Source organism: Aegilops tauschii, chromosome 3, assembly GCF_002575655.3.
Source record: "Aegilops tauschii subsp. strangulata cultivar AL8/78 chromosome 3, Aet v6.0, whole genome shotgun sequence".
NCBI classification, from domain to species: Eukaryota; Viridiplantae; Streptophyta; class Magnoliopsida; order Poales; family Poaceae; genus Aegilops; species Aegilops tauschii.
The window spans coordinates 555,269,440-555,279,447 of NC_053037.3; the positions used below are offsets into that span (position 1 = coordinate 555,269,440).

Genomic DNA, 10,008 nt, shown 5'->3' on the forward strand with positions numbered 1-10,008 from the left:
CGGTTTAATCAGTACTGTGGTACGTACGCGTACTGTCCACAGGACAAAGGGACAAACAGCAGTGAATAGACGCGTAATAGGCCAACTCCATCGCACGACCCCAAATCGTCCGGATCTGTTCATTTGAGATAAAACGGACAAATCAGACGTCCCAATGTGCGACCCTATCTAAAAAAAGTCCGTTTCTGGGCCGGCTCGACCCATCCTCAGAGCAAAGTTGGTCTGGGTTTGCGTCTGGAACGGACACGGGCGGACGAATCTAGCGTCCTCCTCGTCCGGGCCGTGTCCTCTGCATGTGAGGCCTGACCCACCCATCATCCTCTCTCTTTAATCTTCCATGGCCCACCATGCCCACGCACCATCCTCTCTCTCCACCTTTTCTCCTCTCTCTCCTCTGCTCCACACACCACCATGGCGACGCGCGCACGGGCGAGGCGGAGCCGCGAGCAGGCGGGCGCACAGGGCGGGGCGGGGTGCGGCCGAGCTCAGAGCGGGGCGCGCGGGGGGCGGGACAGGCGCGGGGCGGGGCGGGGAGCGGCGGGCGGGCGCGGCCTGGCGAGCGGGCGCGGGCGCAGCGGCGTCCTGGCGCGCGGGCGCCGAGCTCGCGGCGGAGCGGGGCAGGCGCGGGGCGGGGCGGGGAGCGGCGGGCCGGCGCGGGCGCAGCCGAGGTGGCGAGCGGTGAGGCGGCGCGGGCTGCCTCATGCGAGCGTGAGCTGGTGCGGCTGTAGGGCGACCGCGGAGGCAAGCACACCAGGGGATGCAGGCAGATGTTTTGGGGTAGTTGGGCGCGTCCAACAACGACCGGACACAGATGTCCATTTTACCCATCGCCACCTCAAGCAGACGGAATCCAGATAAAACGGATGTTCGTTTAAGGTCGTGCGGGGAGTTGGCCTTATTATCTTTGGGTTTGCTTGACCGACTGCTGGGTGTGCTCCTTCCGTTTCCGCCCTTCAAAACGAAGGCTTGGACTGTGTGTACTATCTTCACTGTCACCGTTTTATGGCAGAGTGATCAGGAGTATCGCAAGTCAAAGGTACGCTAGCTGACGATGATGCCACGTAGACAGAAAAAAATGAGCTAAATCTGCGGTGAGCGTGGATCGAACACGCGACCTTCAGATCTTCAGTCTGACGCTCTCCCAACTGAGCTATCCCCGCTTCATGTTTTAAAACGGGTTACTGGTCTAATGATTAAGTATTACGGATCAGCACGAGCGGTATCCTGCTTAGAACTGGGATTTGCGCCCAAACTTTGTTAACGTCCTCTGTCTTCTTCTTTTTTTGCGGGGGCTCACATGTCTTCAATGGTTTGGGCTCACATGGATGTCCTCATTTTAGCCCAACCCGGCACTCGTGCAAATGAGGAAAATGTCAATGAAGACATCATACTACTACTTTGCCTTTCAGTCCACAGAGTGTCCGTCACACTCTTCTCAAGTCTAAAAAAAAGGGGGAGCTGCTAGGTATCGCTCGTAGCGAGCAGTACAGTTCGCGTCGCCTGCCCAACACGGGCCTCGCCCAGCCAGCGCAAGCAGAGCTAAAAAGGAGAGGGCACGGCTTTTTTTCCATTTCTTTTTAATTTTTTATTAGTTTGAGAAAAAAAATCATGAATACAAAAAAGAATATGTGAAATAAAAAAATTTCAAACAATGTTAGTGAATTCGGAAAATGTTCACGAGTTAAAAAAGTGTTCTTAAATTCAATATTATACACGAATTCAAATAATGTTCATGAACTCTAAAAATGATTGGGAATTCTATTTTTTTGTGAATTCGAAAATATTCATGGATATGAAAATGTTCATGAATTTTAGAAATATCGTGATTTCAGAAATTGTGCAAATTTAATAAATGTTGCGGATTAATATTTTCAATTTTTTAAAGTTCATGAATTTGAAAAAGGGATAAAAATGATTTTTTTAAAGAAAACCAGAACTAGAAAAAATAAAACAGAAAAGAGATTAAAATCGGATGAAAGGTTCGAGAACCTTCCCAAAAATAGATGGAAGGTTCTGGAAGCTTCATAAAACCATGCTTCAGCTCCCGCTAGGACTACCGCTAGTGGACCAGCTTGCGAGGACCAAGGAGCACCTGTAGTGGGCGAGCACTATCGCTAGTGTTGCAACAAGCGATACATAGCATTCGTGCAGAAAGGGGGGTTAGGGCATCTTGAATTGCTAGTAATCAATTATGAGGGATACTGATTTTTGTAGGAGCACATTATGTTTAATTGTTAATTTATTTGCATTAATTATGAACAAATGTCTTAGTGTGTATACATTTCATTGCAGATAAGTGACACCCAATCCCACCTTCTAATTGGCACTGTTACTTCATAAAGAGGAAAAAAATGCAACTGTCAGTAACTTTACGGATTGGCACCATAATGTGACGATTTGTTCTGAAAAGTGCTAAAAAGAATATTTTCTTGAGGAAACTCTCGGTGATCCTCCACCGGATAACGCTGCTCAGGATGATATAAAATGTATAGTATCAGACAAGGAGTGATGGATTCCTTAGCATACAATGTATCATGCTTGCATCTATGGAACCAGAACTTCAAAAGCGTTCTAAAAATTATGGTGTTCATGAGATAATCGCGGAGATGACAGCTTTGTGTTCAACTACAAGCAAAAGCTGGAAAATATGAGATGCAAGATGGAACTTCAGTGAGCCAACACTTACTCAAGTTAGCTGGGTATTGGCTGGAGGCTTTAGGCCTTAAATTTCCACCTGAGTTGGGCACTGATCTTGTCCTCGCATCTCTCCCTAGGTATTGGGCACCTGGGTATTGGCTGGGTATTGACTCTTCCTCCTCTCTCTCTCCCCTCTTTTTAGCATTACATCGAACAAGTTGTGTGCACACGCTTGGGTATTCCTCCGGTGCCACCTCTCTGCCGCGGCGACCTGGGCAACGGCGAGTGCACGGCATGCGTGCGGGACGCCCCGCTCCGCAGCTCAACCAGGTGTGCGTCGGGGCTTGGAGGCGCGTCGGCCGCACCCCGCCACGGCCACCGTGCTCGACCTCTTCGTCCTCGACCCCGCGCAGGCAGGCGACAGCGCCACCGCGTATGGGCTGTACCAGCGCCGTGGCAACCTGGGCAACGGCGAGTGCGCGGCGTGCGTGCAAGACGCCATGGCGCAGCTCAACCAGGTGTACGTCGGGGCGCCCTGGCGTAGCTCAACCAGGTGTGTCCTGTACATGGCATCGCTGCAGCTGGAGGGGTGCTAGTGCGCTACGACAGCACCAACTTCATGGGCCAGCCGCCCAGCCCGACACCGCCATGGTGTATACGGCAAGTGCAACACCTGCACCAGTGGCGACGCCGACTTCCTCAGGGGCCGGGACGCCGTGCTGGGCGGCCTGCAGGCAGTGGCCAGCGGGTACAAGGTGAGCAGCTCCGACAGCGTGCAGGGGGTCTCAAAGTGCCTGGGCGACCTGGCCGCGGCCGACTGCACGGCGTGCCTGGCGCAGGCGGTCGGGCGGCTCAAGGGCACCTGCAGCGCGGCGCTGGCCGCGGACATGCACCTGGTGCAGTGCTACGTCAGGTACTGGGCCAGCGGCTACCGCCCCAACGACCACAGCGCCTCCAAGCCCCGTCGCGATTTTTGCTGGTGATGGCGACCAGCGGTGTAGAGTGCCGTGGATGGGACGGTGGAGGCAGCCAACGCGGTGCGCTTGGCGAAGTGCCGCATGACGGGGAGGAGGCGCGATGAGAGGGACAGCGGCTGGAAGGTCGCGACCGTGTGCTGTGCTGCCTCCCGCCGTCGTCGGCGGTAGCTGCAGCAAAGAGGAGGTGGCACCGGAGGAATGCCGAGGCGTGTGCACACAACTTGTTCGACATAATGCTAAAGAGAGGGGGGAGAGAGAGAGGAGGAAGAGTCAACACGCCTATGTGGCATTTTTTGCCAAGTCAGCTCCTGACGTGTGAGCCCTGTTGGAAATATGCCCTAGAGGCAATAATAAAATGGTTATTATTATATTTCTTTGTTCATGATGATTGTCTATTGTTCATGCTATAATTGTGTTATCCGGAAATCATAATACATGTGTGAATACATAGACCACAACGTGTCCCTAGTAAGCCTCTAGTTGACTAGCTCGTTGATCGACAGATAGTCATGGTTTCCTGACTATGGACATTGGATGTCATTGATAACGGGATCACATCATTAGGAGAATGATGTGATGGACAAGACCCAATCCTAAGCATAGCTCAAAGATCGTGTAGTTCGTTTGCTAGAGCTTTTCCAATGTCAAATATCTTTTTCTTAGACCATGAGATCGTGCAACTCCCGGATACCGTAGGAGTGCTTTGGGTGTGCCAAACGTCACAACGTAACTGGGTGACTATAAAGGTGCATTACGGGTATCTCCGAAAGTGTCTGTTGGGTTGGCACGGATCGAGACTGGGATTTGTCACTCCGTATGACGGAGAGGTATCTCTGGGCCCACTCGGTAATGCATCATCATAATGAGCTCAATGTGACTAAGGAGTTAGACACGGGATCATGCATTACGGTACGAGTAAAGAGACTTGCCGGTAACAAGATTGAACAAGGTATTGGGATACCGACGATCGAATCTCGGGCACGTAACATACCGATTGACAAAGGGAATTGTATACGGGATTGATTGAATCCTCGACATCGTGGTTCATCCGATGAGATCATCTGGAACATGTGGGAGCCAACATGGGTATCCAGATCCCGCTGTTGGCTATTGACCGGAGAGGCGTCTCGGTCATGTCTGCATGTCTCCCGAACCCGTAGGGTCTACACACTTAAGGTTCGGTGACGCTAGGGTTGTAGAGATATTAGTATGCGGAAACCCGAAAGTTGTTCGGAGTCCCAGATGAGATCCCGGACGTCACGAGGAGTTCCGGAATGGTCCGGAGGTGAAGAATTATATATAGGAAGTCAAGTTTCGGCCACCGGGAAAGTTTCGGGGGTCACCGGTATTGTACCGGGACCACCGGAAGGGTCCCGGGGGTCCACCGGGTGGGGCCACCTATCCCGGAGGGCCCCATGGGCTGAAGTGGGAAGGGAACCAGCCCTTAGTGGGCTGGGGCACCCCCCTTGGGCCTCCCCCTGCGCCTAGGGTTGGAAACCCTAAGGGTGGGGGGCGCCCCACTTGCCTTGGGGGGTAAGTTTCTGTTGGGGAACGTAGCAGAAATTCAAAATTTTCTACGCATCACCAAGATCAATCTATGGAGTCATCTAGCAACAAGAGAGAGGAGTGCATCTACATACCCTTGCAGATCGCGAGCGGAAGCGTTCAAGAGAACGGGGTTGATGGAGTCGTACTCGTCGTGATCCAAATCACCGATGATCCTAGCGCCGAACGGACGGCACCTCCGCGTTCAACACACGTACGGAGCAGCGACGTCTCCTCCTTCTTGATCCAGCAAGGGGGGAGGAGAGGTTGATGGAGATCCAGCAGCACGACGGCGTGGTGGTGGAAGTAGCGGGATTCCAACAGGGCTTCGCCAAGCGCTGCGGGAGGAGGGAGATGTGTCACGGGAGGGAGAGGGAGGCGCCAGGGCTTAGATTTTGCTGTCCTCCCTCCCCCCACTATATATAGGGCCAAGGTAGAGGGGGGGACGCAGCCTTGGCCCTTCCTCCAAGGAAGGGTGCGGCCAGGGAGGAGTCCATCCTCCCCAAGGCACCTCGGAGGTGCCTTCCCCCTTTAGGACTCTCCCTTACCCTTATCTCTTGGCGCATGGGCCTCTTGGGGCTGGTTCCCTTCGCCCATATAGGCCAAGGCGCACACCCCTACAGCCCATGTCCCCCCCCGGGGCTGGTGGACCCCCTTGGTGGACCCCCGGACCCCTTTCTGCACTCCCGGTACAATACCGATAAAGTGCGAAACTTTTTCGGCGACCAAAATAAGACTTCCCATATATAAATCTTTACCTCCAGACCATTCCGGAACTCCTCGTGACGTCCGGGATCTCATCCGGGACTCCGAACAACTTTCGGGTTACCGCATACTAATATCTCTATAACCCTAGCGTCACCGAACCTTAAGTGTGTAGACCCTACGGGTTCGGGAGACCTGCAGACATGACCGAGACGACTCTCCGGTCAATAACCAACAGCGGGATCTGGATACCCATGTTGGCTCCCACATGCTCCTCGATGATCTCATCGGATGAACCACGATGTCGAGGATTCAATCAATCCCGTATACAATTCCCTTTGTCTATCGGTATGTTACTTGCCCGAGATTCGATCGTCGGTATCCCGATACCTTGTTCAATCTCGTTACCGGCAAGTCTCTTTAGTCGTTCCGTAACACATCATCCCGTGATCAACTCCTTGGTCACATTGTGCACATTATGATGATGTCCTACCGAGTGGGCCCAGAGATACCTCTTCGTTTACACGGAGTGACAAATCCCAGTCTCGATTCGTGCCAACCCAACAGACACTTTCGGAGATACCTGTAGTGCACCTTTATAGCCACCCAGTTACGTTGTGACGTTTGATACACCCAAAGCATTCCTACGGTATCCGGGAGTTGCACAATCTCATGGTCTAAGGAAATGATACTTGACATTAGAAAAGCACTTAGCAAACGAACTACACGATCTTGTGCTAGGCTTAGGATTGGGTCTTGTCCATCACATCATTCTCCTAATGATGTGATCCCGTTATCAACGACATCCAATGTCCATGGTCAGGAAACCGCAACCATCTATTGATCAACGAGCTAGTCAACTAGAGGCTTACTAGGGACATGGTGTTGTCTATGTATCCACACATGTATCTGAGTTTCCTATCAAAACAATTCTAGCATGGATAATAAACGATTATCATGAACAAGGAAATATAATAATAACCCATTTATTATTGCCTCTAGGGCATATTTCCAACAGTCTCCCACTTGCACTAGAGTCAATAATCTAGTTCACATCACCATGTGATTAACACTCACAGGTCACATCACCATGTGACCAACATGCAAAGAGTTTACTAGAGTCAACAATCTAGTTCACATCACTATGTGATTAACAGTCAATGAGTTTTGGTTTCATCATGTTATGCTTGTGAGAGAGGTTATTAGTCAACGGGTCTGAACCTTTCAGATCCGTGTGTGCTTTACGAATATATATGTCATCTTGTGGGTGCTACCACGCGCTACTTGGAGCCATTTCAAATAACTGCTCTACTATACGAATCCGGTTTACTACTCAGAGTCATCCGGATTAGTGTCAAAGTTCGCATCGACGTAACCCTTTACGACGAACTCCTTTTCACCTCCATAATCGAGAAAATTCCTTAGTCCACTAGATACTAAGGATAAGTTCGACCGCTGTCATGTGATCCATTCCCGGATCACTATTGTACCCCTTAACCAACTCACTGCAAGGCACACTTCATGTGCGGTATACAGCATAGCATACTGTAGAGCCTACGTCTAAAGCATAGGGGACGACCTTCGTCCTTTCTCTCTCTTCTGCTGTGGTCAGGTCTTGAGTCTTACTCAATACTCACACCTTGTAACACAGCCAAGAACTCCTTCTTTGCTGAACTATTTTGAACTCTTTCAAAATCATGTCAAGGTGTGCGTTCTTTGAAAGTATCATCAGGCGTCTTGATCTATCTCTATAGATCTTGATGCCCAATATATAAGCAGCTTTATCCAGGTCTTCCTTCGAAAAACTCCTTTCAAACAACCCTTTATGCTTTCCAGAAAATTTTTACATCATTTCGGATCAACAATATGTCATTCACATATACTTATCAGAAATGTTGTAGCTCTCCCACTCACTTTATTGTAAATACAAGTTTCTAACAAACTTTGTATAAACCCAAAAACTTTGATCACTCCATCAAAGCGTACTGACTCCGAGATGCTTGCTCTAGTCCATGGAAGGATCGCTGGAGCTAGCATACCTTTTAGCATCCTTAGGATCGACAAAAACTTTCTGATTGTATCACATACAACCTTTCCTTACGAAAACTGGTAAGGAAACTTGTTTTGACATCCATTTGCCAGATTTCATAAATGCAGCTAATGCTAACATGATTCCGACGGACTTAAGCATCGCTACGGATGAGAAAATCTCATCGTAGTCAAATCCTTGAACTTGTGAAAATACTCTTTGCCACAAGTCGAGCTTCATAGACGGTAACCTTACCGTCCACGTCCGTCTTCTTCTTAAAGATCCATTTATCTCAATGGCTTGCCGATCATCGGGCAAGTCCACCAAAGTCCATGCTTTGTTCTGATACATGGATCCTATCTCGGATTTCATGGCTTCTAACCATTTGTCGGAATATGGGCCCACCATCGCTTCTCCATAGCTCGTAGGTTCAGTATTGTCTAACAACATGATATCTAAGACAGGATTACCGTACCACTCAGGAGTAGTACATATCCTTGTCGACCTACGAGGTTTGGTAGTGACTTGATCCGAAGTTTCATGCTCACTATCATAAGCCTCCAGTTCAATTGGTGTAGGTGCCATAGGAACAACTTCCTGTGCCCTTCTACACACTAGTTGAAGTGACGGTTCAATAACCTTATCAAGTCTCCACCATCCTCCCACTCAATTCTTTCGAGAGAAACTTTTCCTCGAGAAAGGAACCGTTTCTAGAAGCAATTACTTTTGCTTCCAGATCTGAAATAGGAGGTATACCCAACTATTTTGGGTATTCTTATGAAGATGCATTTATCCGCTTTGGGTTCGAGCTTATCAGCCTGAAACTTTTTCACATAAGCGTCGCAGCCCCAAACTTTTAAGAAACGACAACTTAGGTTTCTCTAAACGGTGTTGTCTCAACGGAATTGCGTGGTGCCCTATTTAAAGTGAATGCGGTTGTCTCTAATGCCTAACCCATAACCGATAGTGGTAATTCGATAAGAGACATCATGTTATGCACCATATCCAATAGGGTGCAGTTATGATGTTCGGACACACCATCACACTGTGGTGTTCTAGGCGGTATTAATTGTGAAACACTTTCCACAATGTCTTAATTGTGTGCCAAACTCGTAACTCAGATACTCATCTCTATGATCATATCACAGACATTTTATCCTCTTGTCACGACGATCTTCAACTTCACTCTAAAATTACTTGAACCTTTCAATAATTCAGACTTGTGTTTCATCAAGTAAATACACTCAGCATCTACTCAAATCATCTGCGAAGTAAGAACATAACGATATCCACTGCGTGCCTCAGCACTCATTGGACTGCACACATCAAATGTATTACTTCCAACAAGTTGCTCTCTTGTTCCATCTTACTGAAAACGAGGCCTTTCAATCATGTTGCCCATGTGGTATGATTTGCATGTCTCAAGTGATTCAAAATCAAGTGAGTCCAAACGATCCATCTGCATGGAGTTTCTTCATGCATATATACCAATAGACATGGTTCGCATGTCTCAATCTTTTCAAACGAGTGAGTCCAAAGATCCATCTACATGGAGCTTCTTCATGTGTTCTATACCAATATGACTCAAATCGCAGTGCGACAAGTATGTGGTACTATCATTACTATTTTATATCTTTTGGCACGAACATGTGTATCACTGCGATCGAGATTCATTTTAGGTGCAAGACCATTGAAGGTATTATTCAAATAAACAGAGTAACCATTATTCTCCTTAAATGAATAACCGTATTGCGATAAACATAATCCAATCATGCTCAACGCAAACACCAAATCTCGATGGTAGAGGGAGCATGCGATGCTTGATCACATCAACCTTGGAAACACTTCCAACACATATCGTCATCTCACCTTTAGCTAGTCTCCTTTTATTCCGCAGCTTTTATTTCGAGTTACTAACACTTAGCAACCGAACCGGTATCTAATACCCCGGTGCTGCTAGGAGTACTAGTAAAGTACACATTCATATAATGTATATCCAATATACTTCTGTCGACCTTGCCTGCCTTCTCATCTACCAAGTATCTAGGGTAGTTCTGCTTCAGTGACCGTTCCCCTCATTACAGAAGCACTTAGTCTCGGGTTTGGGTTCAACCT

At 48.7% G+C, this 10,008-nt stretch overlaps 1 non-coding gene and 1 pseudogene across 1 annotated transcript; one reads left to right on the forward strand and one right to left on the reverse strand.

Moving 5' to 3' along the window:
* Positions 1 to 1,087: 1,087 nt before the first annotated feature.
* TRNAF-GAA (transfer RNA phenylalanine (anticodon GAA)) lies at positions 1,088 to 1,160 on the reverse strand. Its single transcript has one exon. It is a non-coding gene; the product is annotated as a tRNA-Phe (tRNA).
* A 1,674-nt stretch (positions 1,161 to 2,834) lies between these two features.
* Positions 2,835 to 3,856, forward strand: LOC109770005 (plasmodesmata-located protein 8-like; annotated as a pseudogene).
* The last annotated feature ends 6,152 nt before the right edge of the window (positions 3,857 to 10,008 follow it).